This window comes from Talpa europaea (assembly GCF_964194135.1).
Source record: "Talpa europaea genome assembly, chromosome: X".
NCBI classification, from domain to species: Eukaryota; Metazoa; Chordata; class Mammalia; order Eulipotyphla; family Talpidae; genus Talpa; species Talpa europaea.
The window spans coordinates 38,132,015-38,146,444 of record NC_140081.1 but is presented as its reverse complement, the minus strand read 5'-3'; positions in this window follow the sequence as shown (position 1 = coordinate 38,146,444).

The following is a 14,430-nucleotide window of genomic DNA, read 5'->3' as shown; positions in this document are numbered from 1 at the left end:
TGAAATAGTTTATGAAGGATAGGCACTAATTCTTTTCTCAGTGCTTGGTAGAATTCATTTGTAAATCCATCTGATGCTTGGCTTTTGTTTTTGGGGAAGGTTTTGATTACCATTTCAATTTTGCTGCCTGCAATTGGTCTGTTTAGGTGTTCTATTTCTTCTTTATCTAGCTTTGGGTGATTGTAGAGTTGTAGGAATTCGTCCATGTCTTCTAGATTGTTAGCTTGTTTGCATATAACTGTTCATAGTAGCTTCTGATTTTCTTTTGGATTTCTGCTGTGTCTGTTGTGATTTATTCTATTTCATTTGTGATCCTATTTTTTGTGCTTTCTCCCTTATTTTCCTTTGTAAGCCTGGCTAGGTGTTTGTCTATTCCATTTATTTTTTTAAGAACAAACTTTTGGCTTCATTTATCTTTTGGATTGCTTTTTTAGTTTTTATTTCATTCTGCTGTGATTTTTATCATTTCTTCTACTGGTTTTAGGGTTTTCTGTTCTTTTTCTAGTTCTCTGAGGTGTGAGATTAGGTTGTTTCTTGGAGTTCTTTCTTGTTTCTTGATATGAGCCTGTATTGCTATATATTTTCCTCTTATTACTGTTTTTGCTGCATCCCATACATTTTAGAAATTTGTGTCTTCCTTTTCATTCAACTCAAGGTATTTTTTAATTTCTTCTTTGATCTCCTCATTAGTCCAGTGGTCTTCCATTAGTGTGGGTTTCAATTTCCATGAGGTAGGATAGTTCCTTGCCTTCTTTTTATGGTTTATTTCTAGTTTGATGCATTCATGGTCAGAGAACATCGTTGGTATGATTTCAATCTTGGTGAATCTGTTGATGTTTGTCTTGTTTCCAAGTATGTGATCTATTCTGGAGAATGATCTGTGTGTGCTTGAGAAAAATGTGTACTCAGATTTCTTTGGGTTTAGTGTTCTATAGAGGTCTGTTAAGCTCATGAGGTCTAGATCTTTATTTGGAGGTTTAGTGTCTTTACTTATTTTTTGTCTTTTTGATCTATCTATTGTTGATAGTGGTGTTTTGAAGTTTCTTACTACGTATGTGTTTTCTCTGATGTCTGTTTTCAGAGATGATACTAGTTGTCTAATATATTTTGGTGTTCCTTCATTTGGTGAGTATATATATATTTTTTTTATAGAGGCATGCTTTATTTATTTATTTGTTTGTTTGTTTTGTTTGTTTTTGTTTATACATGCACTGGATACAGTCAGAAGCGCGGGAGGGTGAGAGAATTCACCAGAGCCAGAGTGGGGAGCAGAGCAGGCAGAAGGACCGAAGTACACTGCTGAGGGGAGCAGAGCAGTGGGCGGCAGGAGAGGTCTGCGCACCATGTGGGACCTTCCTCCGGTGGCCGGGGAGCAGAGGCTGCAGGCAGCTTTGCAACCCAGCGCTCAACCGCTGTGCCACCAGGGAGGCCCTGGTGAGTATAAGTTAATGAGTGTTATTTCTTCTTGAAGTATTGTCCCCTGGATCATAATGTAGTGACCATCTGGGTATCTTTTTACCTTTTTGAATTTGAAAAGAGTTTTATCTGATATAAGTATAGCTGTTCCTACCTTCTTTTTTGGTTCATTTGTTTGTATGATTGTTTTCCATCCTTTTACTTTCAGTCTATTTTTATCTGTTTTAGTTATATGTGTTTCCTGGAGACAGCAAAAGGTTGGGTTTTGTTTCTTAATCCAGCCTGCAACTCTGTGTCTTTTTATTGAAGTATTTAATTCATTTACATTTAGAGTTAATATTAATATGTTAGCGTCTCTATTTGCCATTTTGTTTGTCTTTTCTCTGGTTTTATTTATATATATATATATTTTTTCTTGTTTCATTCTTATTAATCCCTCTGTTACTTAAGGCTTTAGGACTCCTTGCAGTATTTTTTGGAGTGGGGGTTTAGTCGCAATGACATTCTGGATTTTGCTTGTCTAACAAGGTCCTTATTCCTTCCTCATAGAGGAAAATAAGCTTTGCAAGATAGAGTATTCTTGGGTTGGCATTTGTTGTCTTGGAGTTTGTTTACTATGTCCCTCCACTCTCTCCTTGCCCATACTGTTTCTTAGGAGAAGTCTGATATCAGCCTGATTGGTTTTCCTTTGTATGTTATCTGTTTCTTCCCTCTTGTCAGCTTCATTTTTTTTTGCCTGTCTTAGATTCTTGGGAGATTTGCTATTATGTGTCTTGCTGTATTTTTCCTTTCATCGTGGAAGTTTGGTGTTCTTGCTTCTTGTATGTCTATTTTTAGTTCCTTATTCTTCTTTGGGAAGTTCTCTTCAATTATTTCCTCAAATATTTTCTCTGTCCCTATGTCTCTCTCCTCTCCTTCTGGGATTCCTATAACTCTTATATTTCCTTTCCTCATAGAGTCAGATAGTTCCCCAAAGTCTTTCTTCATTCTTTTTCCTTCATAATTCTCTTTCCTTTTCTGTTTTGGTTCTTTTTATTTCTGTGTCTTCGAGAGTACTTATTTGTTCTTCCATTTCATCAATTCAGCTTTCACTGCTTTTCCTAGAGTTCTTTAGCTCCTCCATTAATCCTTTGACCTCCTGCATTTCTTTCACTTCCCTCTTTAGGGACTCAATTTCATTCTTCTGATCGTTGATTATTTTCCCCTTATCATTGTTTTCCTTTATGACATTTTTTTTTAGTTTTTCAATCATGGCAATTTTAAAATCTCTATCTGGAATGCTCAGAACTTCTTCCAAGTCACTATTGTTGCATTCTGGTGGGTGATTGTCTTTTTTGTGGTGTGTCTTTTCCTTGAGGACTTGCTTGGTTGCTTATAGTTTTTCTTCTCCCTGCTGCTTGTTTTCTAATTTGTCCTATGCGTTGGGACATTGTGTCGCTGGTACTGGCTGGCATCTTTTTGGTGTGCTCTTTCTGGGATGTCTGACACTGGTGGTCCTATAGAGTCAAAAACTGTTATACCAGAAGTCCAGTAGGGCATTGGTACTATGAATATGTTAGTGGTCACTGTCACAGAAAATCTCCTCCTTCTGTATTTGTTTAATTCCAGAGGTGGGTCTTGTGGTCCCACAGATTCCCCTGTCCATGGCTGGATCACCCACTGGGCTCCAAATTGCTGGATACTCCTCTGAGCTCCAACTGGTGGCCAGGGGGCTTTTCAGCTCACCTTGTGGGGTGTGAGGGCTTGTGGGGGCTTTTGGGGGGCTTGTGGGGGCTTTTCAGCTCACCTCTGTCTGTGTAGGCAGCCCTTTCCCAGTTCCATGCAGTCTAGGTGGGTTCTGAACTCAAATTTACTTGTTCTAAAATGGCAAGTCAGGAGGGCACTTCCCTGCACCCATGGTTTGCCCCAGTGGTGGCTGTATCCCCCTCTGGGCTCCGACTGGCAGCTAGATGCCAGATGGGAACTGGCTTGTGTGGGCTTTTCAGCTCACCTCTGGCTGTGGGGGCAGCCCTTTCCCAGTACCATGCAGTCTAGGTGGGTTCCAGACGCAAAGATACCTGTTCTAAAATGGCAAGTCAGGAGGGCACTTTCCTGTACCTGTGCTCTGGCAGCCAGACAGGGCCTGGCTTGTGGGGGCTTTTCAGCTCACTTCTGGCTTCGGGGACAGCCCTTTCCCTGTTCCACACAGTCTAGGTGGGTTCTGGACACAAAGGTACCTGTTCTAAAATGGCAAGTCAGGAGGGCACTTCCCTGAGTCCGAGGTCTCACAATGACAGCTTTTATCTTGACTTCGATTTTGCTCCATTCATCCCAGACTTCCTGGCCCTTTCTGCCCCTTTCTTATAGGTCCCCACCAGAAGATGCCTTAGTCATTTTTTTTTAAACTGCTGATGATTTTTTTTTATGTTAACATCATACTTTTTTAAAAAAATATTATTTTTTAAAATTTTATATATTTTTTACATCATTTTTCGTTTTTGCACAATTTATACATTTTCATCTTGGTTATAGTCCCCATACAATTCCCACCCCCCTTGTTTTGATACTACTCCCTGTTTCCCCACTGTAGTGTGTCTCTGGTTTAGAGTTGCTTTTTGGTTTTGCTTTTTATTTTATTATAATAAGTCTTTTTCCTGGGCCTCCTATGGTGGCGCAGTGGTTGAACGCTGGGTTGCGAGGCTACCCGCAGCCTCTGCAGCGCCAGTTCGATCAACGGCCACTGGTGAGGGTCCCACAAAAAAGAGTCTTTTTCCTGATCCCTAATTTAGGTTTTCTAAATTCCCAAACTGGTTTATTTTTTAAATGAATTTTTATGTATTATCATATCATCTTCTGATAGTGATCATTTTACTTCTTTCCCTATTTGAATTCCTTGTATGTCTTTCTCTTGCCTAATTGCTCTAGGTAAGGCCCCCAGTATGAGACTGAAAACCAGTGGTGAGAGTGGACATCCTTGTCTTGTTCCAGATCTCAAAGGAAAGGCTTTTAATTTCTCACCATTAAGAATGATGTTGAGGTGCCTTTGACTTGTGGTAAGCTTTTAGTCCTCCACGGTGCTGTTTTGGGCCAACCCTGTTTGTCTAAGCATTTATCCACAATTTGATGAGTACATTTGGGTGTTTTTTGTGAAAAGTATTTTATCTATTTTTCCCTTCTCTTTATTGCACACTGATTATATTAAAGTTGCTGTCCATTGAAGGTCTTACACAGTACAGTATGTTTTATCTTGATGGTAGAACCTATCTAGAGCAGGTAGTTTTAAGGGATGTCCTGGGGTGTCCCTTACCCTTCCCAGTAACAGCATATGTTCTTATTTGCCAGTTTCTAGTTCTACTTCATTCATTATCTTTTATATTGGTCCCATAGGTACTGGATTTTGATGCTGTTTGGAGGAGTTCAAGCTTTTTCAAAAGAGTAGAAACACTAAAGCTCTGAGGTAAATTGGAAAACACCAAGGACACAGTTGTATCACTTTATTAGATGTTGGATTATTCACCCTAGAGGTAATATAAGGAATATAAATATATCTGCATTTTGATACTTTCTGATGATGATGATGATGATATTATCACTAATCTATTTCCACTTATTTATCTTTCCATGCCTTTTACCATCAGAGTTATATGATCTTGAGGGACTTCTAACTGAAAACTGGAACTTGGGAAGGGATTTTAGATGAGGGTGAAAGTCAATCTCATTGTACTGGGTAGAATAAAATTTTATAGTATAAAGTATTGTGTAAATTCATTTTATGGATGCCTTTCAAAACATTTAGAAATATTTAATATTTTGTAAACTTTGGAAATAAATAGAAGGTAAATGAAAAGGAAAATGAAAAGTAGGAAACAATTAAAAATGTGGAGGACTGGACATGAAGAAGAAAAGCAAGGGAGCAGGTATTGCATCAAAATATAGAAATAATTAATTTGAATTACATTCAGAACAAAAAGTAGATTTGAATGATAAAGTTTTCACTTAGTGTCTTCAATTACATGCAGTCATCTTGTAATAGCTACTAGGAGCAAGGGGTATAACTCAGTAGCCAGGTAAAGCTATATAACACAGAGAACAGGAAGACTTACAAAGAGGTTGCTTGTTTCTCTGACTTAGGTTTGCACCCAGGGACTTGGGGGAACTTGGAGGAGATTTGTGGAAGAGATACATGTAAAGGCAGTTGGACGAAACTCATGACTGAGAGACACGTTGAGAGGTTGCCCTTGGCAGAGAAAATGGCAGCCATTATCTTGATTTGCACATTTTCCTAGACTTGCCTGACCCCTATAATGCATTTGTTGCTATTTCTCTAATAGAAGTTGCCTTAGACTTGTGGGAAACTTTCAGGCCTCAGCATTCCTGCTTCTGGCAAACCCTGTTTGACTGGGTATTTGTCCACAAAAGGTTTGGTAATTGCTGGGTGGAGGGGGGATGTTATTGGAAACTAATCTCTAAAATATTTTTCACATGGAGAGTCTACTTTGCCTTTATGTGCATGAATGGCTGGATCCCTTTAGAGCATGCAAGTTTGGGGGTCCCTAGGTACTCCTTGGTCACATGCTAACATTAAAAGAAGTTGAACCTAACATTTTAGAGGTCTTAATATCCTTAAGGATAGGATGTTGGTCATAAGGAATATTGCAGGCCACATTGGGCGCCAAACTGTTGTAGAGCAACCCCGATACAAAACGGGGTGCCTGACTGTGGGTCCTCACCCACGTGCTTAAAAGGACTTATCAATGCTCTACTGCAGGCACATGTAAAAGGTTAATAAAAAGTTTATTTACAAGGAAAGGGGAAATAAGGAAATGTACAACTCTGGGAGAAAAGTGGGAGACAAAGTTTTAAATGAGTCCTACCCAATCCGCCGATCAGAAATCCCAAAATGGCTCTCTCAGAGTTGGCCGCCAGCCAGGAGCGGTGAAGCCAGGAGGCGAGCAATCGCCAGCCAGAGACCCCAAGGCCCACGTGTTTGGTTTTTATATCCAACCTGGCTGCCCAACTCCACCCTCAGGTCCCAGCCACCCTCCCTTTGGTGGTGATGGGATTTGTCTTTCCCAATGTCTTGATGGCTTTAGTCTGGAGTAGGGGTGGGGTCCACAAAGCCTGTATGGGATTAACTCAGGACATCATTTCCCCCTAACAGGACCATCACAACTACATAAAAATAAATGATTACATAAAACAGGTTAGTTTCTAGGACAGTTCTGTGAAGCCTATTTAATTTACAGTATGGCTAAGACTTGAAGTTAACTATGTACAGTCAAATGGTAATGTATCATCATTGCACACTGAAAGGGTTTGCGCAGTAGAGAGAAGGAGAGCCAGGCCAAGTTTCTCACAGGCAGGAAATTTATTGTGCTCCTGAGTGAGGTTCACTGACCCCCATGTGGGTGGGAGAAGTCACGCCCATTGTGGGGGGAGATGTCCTTTTATATGGTGAAGAAAGGTTAGGCAGGAAGTTGGGTATGTGGAACCGAAGTTTTTTTTGGTGGTTTCTGGTTGATCGCTATCAGGTCCTATTTGTGTCAGGTAGATGCCTCTGGTTCCAGGAGCTAAGGCAAAGGTGGAATTCCCTCTGAGGTTTCAAGGCCCCTCCTTATGCCCACGGCCTGAGGCCCTCACCAGGCCCCCTGCACCAACCTTATTTTCCAACCTCTTTGGTATAGGACAAAGGGCGAAGTATTCTTTCTGGCTACTTCCTGCTGACAAAGGGGACGGCATGGGAGGGAGGTCAAGGAATGTGGTCAGCCATGGGGCCGTTGGTGGGCAGGAACAAGAAGCTATCGAATCAGGCAAAAGGAGTGCCATATGCTCTTTTGTTGGATTTTTAGGTTCTTTGCTAGATCTGATAGCTTTTTTATGTTCTGTTTGACTATCATTTCTGTGTCTGCGGCTACGTGCCAAGGGTTGAAAGAGATATCAATGGCCTGGAGCATCTTGAGGATGGACAGAATGAAAATCCAAAAATTGTGTCCTGTACCTTGCCAGCGGCTGTGTTGACTTAGAATTGTTAGGCATAGATAGAAGAATGGGAAGTGGCTTTTTGAGATGGGATTATCAGAAACAGAAGAAAGAGAGTCAGAGGGCCTCTACTCTGTAGGCTGAGTGGAACCTGGACCAGGGGCCGCAGTGATACGTACCTGAGTTGGGACCAAGTGCTCGCATACATACTGCTTGTCAACACGGAATTGTTTGACCCTGGACAGGTGATGCCAGGATGTGTTGCCTAAGACCTTGACAGCCATTGTTGTAGTCAGGATGATCTTGTGTAGAACTGTCCACTTTGGTTGGAGTGGTTTTGGAGAAATGGCTTTTAGAAGAACCTGGTCTCCAGGGTTCAGTGGGTTGACAGGCACTTCAGGTGACATAGGCACAGGTTGCAGCAGACAGATAGCAATCTGCATGTTCTTGGAGTAGCTGTCTGAGCAAAGAGAAGTATGGAAGATTTCCAAACAATGGTGTAGGTTGGACTGGGAGTTCATGGTTAGTAAGAAAAGGTCTGCCATATATCAGTTCAAAGGGGCTCAGAAACAAGGGGCCACGGGGGGTGGCTCGGATATGCATTAAAGCCAGTGGGAGCAGCTCTACCCAGGATTTATGCAGCTCAGTGGAGAGTTTGGGTAGTTGGTCTTTGATAAGACCGTTTACCCGCTCTTCCTTACCAGAAGATTGTGGCCGGTAGGGAATGTGTAGTTTCCAGGTGATGCCCAGGGAGGAGAATACCTGTTGAGTAATCTTGAAATAAAGGCAGGTCCGTTGTCTGACTGGATAGTGTTGGGGAGACCAAAGCGTGGGGTGATGTGGTTAATTAGGGCTTCAGTTACCACCTGTGCCATTTCTCTAGTGGTAGGAAAGGCTTCTACCCACCTGTTGATGGTGTCTATCTGTTGATGGTGTCTACCATAGTAAGAAGAGGGTGTTATCTGCATTAGGGAGTGGAACATCCGTGAGGCCTAAAAGGATTGAGAGTCGAGGATTGGGAGAGGGAGATGAGATGGTTTTTGACAGAGTGTGGAAATCTAACACAAAAGAGGGTGTTAGAAGGGAGAGAGCCCAGTTAGTGAGCCATGGAGCCGATGTGGAGAACTAACATTTACAAGTTGGCCCAGTGTGAGTTTTAGGGCCTGTCTAGTGAGGAGAGCAGCTGCCGCAAGTGTGCGCAGGCAGGGCTGCCATCCTCTTACTGTGGGATCCATTTGTTTGGAGAGATAAGCAACTGGTTGCTGGACTGGCCTGGTGGGTTGGACCAGAACCCCTAGGGCAATGCCCTGTCGCTCATCTGTAAATAATAGGAATGGCTTTTCCAGGTCTGGGAGAGCTAAGGCTCATTTCAGAGATCTTTGCCTGGATAAAGTGGAAAAAACAGTGTGCAAAAAGAAAGAAAAGCATGATCATTATCACCACGCCTACTAGGGGCAGGATCCATGTCAGTAAGGGAGAGCTGGCCCCAGCTTCAGCTGACAAAGAGTCGTTCAGAGGGGTTTTGCTGGTCAGATGAGCAAGTCCATGAATGTGTTGTAAGAGTTTGAGACACCTGAGTACACACGATTTCTCACCAAAATCTCTCTCTCAGATCTTCAACACGTTCTTTTGCTTTCTTTTTTTCTAATACCATTTCATTTTACCCATCTTACTTTAAATTATCTTAAGGACTATAGCTGTTATACTATCGCCTCTTTAGACTAGACAATTTATACAAACACATCCTTCAATTTTTGTTGAGATGACATTAAATTTTAGTTCCCTTACAAAAAGGAGCAAAAAGTAGATCTGAAAGTTAAGTTTACTTCAATAAGGAGCAAAATGTAAACCTGAAAGAAAGTTCAGTAAATGATTAACAAATTTTATTTTACTAAACTTAGCAAAACCTTAGTTTTATAAGGAATTTAGCCACCATCTAGATAATGATGAAAAGAACAAATTTAAGACAGATACCAATTGTAGCTTTTTGTTCCTATACCCAGTGATTTAATTGGCAGAGAATGGTGCCTAAAGCCTGCAACTGTCCGACGATATTAAAGTTTCCAATTTGGCTAAGGTCACCCTGTGGGATTTGAATTAGGGGAGGCGGTGGGGTGGATGGCTGTCTGTAGAGGATTTTTAAAAGGGGAAATTCCAGCTGGACTGACACTGTGTAAGAATCCCAAGCTGCAAGTTTCCAGGTGACACTGGATACCTAGGTGTGCTTGCCTTGGGACTGATAGTGATCATAGCCTAGGGCTTATTGTAGTAGGAAGGTGTGTGGATTTTCCAGCTGAGCAGGTCCGTGCTGGAGTAGGACTGGTCTGTGAATAACCTGTGTCCACCTCGGAGAGTCCCGTTTGGATTGTAATATACTGGTCCCCGAGTCTCTCTTAAGGGGAGCCGGAGAGCCTATCTGCTCCAGACTGGCTGAGGAGGATACAAGGGGGGCCTCCAGAGTGCCCAGGCATATGGTGGTGGTTGCTCCTTATCATCAGTGGATGAAAAAACAGGTTCCTCAAGTTTTTGTGGGGTCAGGGGTTTGTCTTTGAAATAACTTGTGTTCTGATTTAAGAGGTTGCAGCCAAGGTTATAAAACAGAAGGAGGTTGTACTGCAACTTCTAGCCAAGGTGGCTGGGAAAGGACTATAGTAAGCTAGGAGGCTATATATAGAAATTGGTCTGGGTGACCTGGGTTGCCCATGACCACTCTGTAGGTGGTGGTGAGTGACCACAATCAGGGTAGAAGTATCCCAGACCACAGGGTCAACAGTGGAAGGAGTCAGCAGGTAGTCCTGAGAAGGATTGGGAGATGATTGGAGCAGTGGGAGGATGAGAGCAGCACTAAGGTCTTGGAACCATGTCAGAGTAGCCCTGAGTTTAATTAGGAGGTCGTGACCCCGGAGTGGTGTGGGGCAAGAACATGACTAGGAAGGAATGAACTAAAGGCTTGTCCATTTGGCAAGAGATGGGGCCAGCAGCTTGAGGTTGAGAGGGTTGGCCGTCAACTCCCATAACCGAGATCTGAGAAGGGTAAATCTGATTCAGGTAAGAGGGGAGGACAGAGAAGGTAGTCCCCGTGTTGACCAAAAAGGAGATGGACTTACCTGCTACCTTGACCGTTACCTTGGGCTCCTCGAAGTTTATCGGGGTTGAAGAGACCGGGCCTCTTCAGTCCTCAGCCGCCAAAACCAAGACTGCTTGTGGCAAGGACACAGGGGTGGGAGGGTCCGGTCCACTATGGCTAGGCGCAGAAGGACAGTCACTTCTCCAGTTTCCCTGGTTGCCACAGATGGGACATGGTCCCGGCGGGGGGTGAGGGTTGGGGCAATGATTGGACCAGTGACCTTCCTGGCCACACTTGAAGCAGGGTCCTGGCAGCAGTCGATTGGAACCCACTGTTGTCCTCTGTCAAGCAGTAGGTGCTGCAGTCATTGGAGGAGCAGTGCATGACAGCCTCAAGGCATCTACTAGGGCCTGAGCTTGAAGCTCAGCCTTCTGGCAACTGTGGGTCGCTCTATCCTGTCCTGTTCCTCCCAGTTGTTAAATACTTTAAAGGCCATATTCAGCAGATCCTGGATAGGGGGTTGAGGACTGTCCTCAGCCTTTAATTTTTTTTTTTTTTAGTTTTTTTTCTGATGTCAGGGGCTGATTGGAATATATGAAATGGGTAGCCAGGATTGTGGCCCCTCCAGGAGAGTCAGGATCTAACCTAGTGTATTGTTGGAGGGCATCAGTAAGGCAGCTAAGGAAAGAGGCCGGATTTTTGAGGGGAACTGGGTGATCTCTCGCAGTTTGTCAAAATCAACTGCTTTATGGGCTGCTGCTTGGAGACTGGCTAAAAGTCAGGTGATGAAGCAGTTTCAGTGAGCCCTGCCCCAGCGACTTGCATCAGTGTCAATTTGTTAATCCCCGCCAGGCTCCTGGCTGGGAACTGCTTCAGGGTCTGGGGCATGGTTGTGTCAGTTAAGTGGACCTGATCTGCATGGTCTTGAGCAGACCGAAAAACACATTCCCTTTATTAGGGTTCAGGGTGGAAGAGAGGATAGCCTGTAAATCATGACACTTAAGGTCATAGGCTTGGGTAAGATAATGAAATTCTTTAGTATAGGTGATGGGATTATTAGTGAAAGAACTGAGGCACTTTTCAATCTGAGAGAGATCACACAGAGAGAAAGGAATGTGGACTCTAACTACTCCTTCAGTCCCTGCCACTTCCCTAAGGGTACAGAGAAGAGGATGATCATGAGAGCGGGTGTGGTGGCTAGGAGGTGAAAGGGCGGGGCTGGATTGGGTAGCTGAAGGAGGTGAAGAAAGAGAATCTAGAGGATCAGAGAATGCTGAAGAGAGGTCCAGAGAGGGTGAAGAGTGAGAGGTCTCGAGACTTGGGAAGTATGGCAGGTTTTCAGGAAGGAGGGGCAGGAGTGCAAGAGAAAGAAAGCCTGGTCATAAGGGATCTCTGACCATTTTCCATTGCAGTAACAGAAATTGTTTAGGTCTGTAAGGACTGTGAAATCGAAAGTGTCATGTTCTGGCCAGTGAGAGCCATTATCCAGTTGGTATTGAGGCCATGCAGTGTTGCAATAAAAAAATAAGGTGCTGAGGGTGTATATCTGGCCTTAGTCCCAGTGGACTGAGGTTTGAGAGAAGGCATCCCAGTGGAGTTGCTGGATCAGGCTTAGAATTGGCAGACCCCATGGCTAACCCGGCTCCTTTTCCCAACCAACAGGGGGTACAGTGTCAGGAATGCAGCATCCCACGAACCTGACCTGGACTACAGGGGGCACAGACCCGGGATCATAGTGTCCCATGATTTGGTTCTGGCCTACAGGACAGGGGACAAACAAACGATGGGGATGTCTCCACTTCTTGGTTGTTGCCGAAACTGGGCATTTAGTCTGGGCAGGCATCCCCAAATCCAGGTCTACGTGTAACAGGGGGTCGGCTGACATGGGCCTATGGTTTACTGGACAGCCGACCAAAACAGGGAGTCAGGTGAGGAGCCGGATAGCCAGAGGGGAGGGACTCCTAGAAAGGAGGGTCAGGCAGGTGACTTACCCCAAAAATGAAGGACAGTGATGGATGTGAGGCATCTGCAATAGAGAGGAGAGGTCCCAGAGACGGGAAGGTGGCCACGGTGCCAGGGGACACAGCCTTTCTGGGTTTCAGCACCAAGATGAAAGGATTGGCATGGTAAAGAGGAGAGCCAGGCCAAATTTCTCACAGGCAGGAAATTTATTGCACTCCGGGGCAAGGTGTGCCGACCCGTACACGGGTGGGAGAAGTTGCGCCCATTGTGTGGGGAGATGTCCTTTTATAGGGTGAGGAAAGGTTTGGTGGGAAACTGGGTATGCGGAACTGAAGTTTTTTTTGGTGGTTTCTGGTTGATCGCTATCATGTCCTGTTTGTGTCAGGTGGAGGCCTCTGGTTCCAGGAGCTGAAGCAAAGGTGGAATTCCCTCTGCGGTTTCAAGGCCCCTCTTTGTGCCCATGGCCTGGGGCCCTCACCAGGCCACCTGCACCAACCTTACACACACATTGTATGTAAAAACGGATTCTGACATGTAAATCAGACTACCAATAGAAATAAGCATGACAGCAGTGGGAGGATATACTGCCTCCACATGTATTTGCAAGTGGATTCCCAAGATGCCATTATCAGCAGAAAAAATCATAAAAAAGATAATGAAAGTTAGGATTTGATCCCAGGAAGTAGTCCAACTTATTTACTCTATTGGAACTGTTCTGACAATCACAAATTTGAGTATAATTTATATAAATAAAAACAGTGAATTAACACCCAAATGTAATTATTCTTGAGTTCTCCTGTCCCACAAAAGTTATGCTTCTGGTTTTCTATAAGCTTATATCTTTGATTGTCAAAGTTATCTTGACTTAAAAATATGTTAATGTTATCTATGTACAGAGGAGGGCAAATGCTGAGGTTTAATCACTTCCCTGATTTCTAAAGAATGCAATGTGGAGATGCAAAGACTGTATACCCATTGCTTGAATTTGTTTTATCTAATTCCTGAGTTATTAGTGGTTCTTGAAAAATAGGTCTTCTCACAAGCAGCAGATTCCTGCATAGACTGCTTCACTATAAGCAGAGTAGAGTTTGTTCTGACTTTGAATTTTTACAGAAGATTTTGCTCTCTTACTTGATGGATCAGGGAGGGGGGAAGGTCCCAGAATGTTTACAATATGCTTGTTAATGGGAAAATGTCTAAAAATTGTCACTGGGTCAGAACCTTTTTTACTGATTCTATATTCAGTCACCTGCCACCACAAAAGAGCTTTTGGTGAAGCAAAGAACAAAACAAAATTATTTATTTTATTTATTTTTAAAAATATTTATTTATTTATGCATACAAGAGCTGGGGTACAGGCCAGAGGTGCAGGGGGTGAGATGATTTACCAGAGACAGAGTGGGGAGCAGAACAGGTGGATGTACCGAAAGACACTGCTGAGGGGAGCAGTGGGCGAGACAGGAGAGCTCTGCTGCACCATGTGGGTTAGCTCCCTGGCCGGCTAGGGATCGAACTGTGGATTGCTTCATAGTGCTGTAACTTAACCCCTTGCACCACAAGGGAGGCCCCAAAATCATTTATTTTAAACAACAGAATAGAGGGAGAGGGAGAACTAGTAGGGTACATGTAGGGAGTGGAAGAAGGTCCAGTTACTGACCAGTGGAGCAAGGTTGAATTGCAGCTATAGGAATGTGGCAAGATTTGCTGTCTCTGGAATGTGCACCTGCATCACACCAGGGCAAAGTCTGCAACACACTAGGGTGGCAGGGTGCAGGAGATGTCTGCTACTGCTGATGTGAGTGTGAGCATCCTGGGGAGGGTGGAGTCCTGCTACCCAATTGGCTGGTCAAGCAACTGCCCTACCCAGTAGCTCTGATGAAAAAGAGTAAGCCCACAGGCCTTGATCCCTTTTAGAGGGCCCCACAGAAAATGATTTCTCGGTTCCTCTCACTTCCCAAAGAAAGCCCACTCACTAAAGCGTCAAGGCCAGAGTTTCAGGCCAGGGCACTGCACAGCTGTGGTGGTGT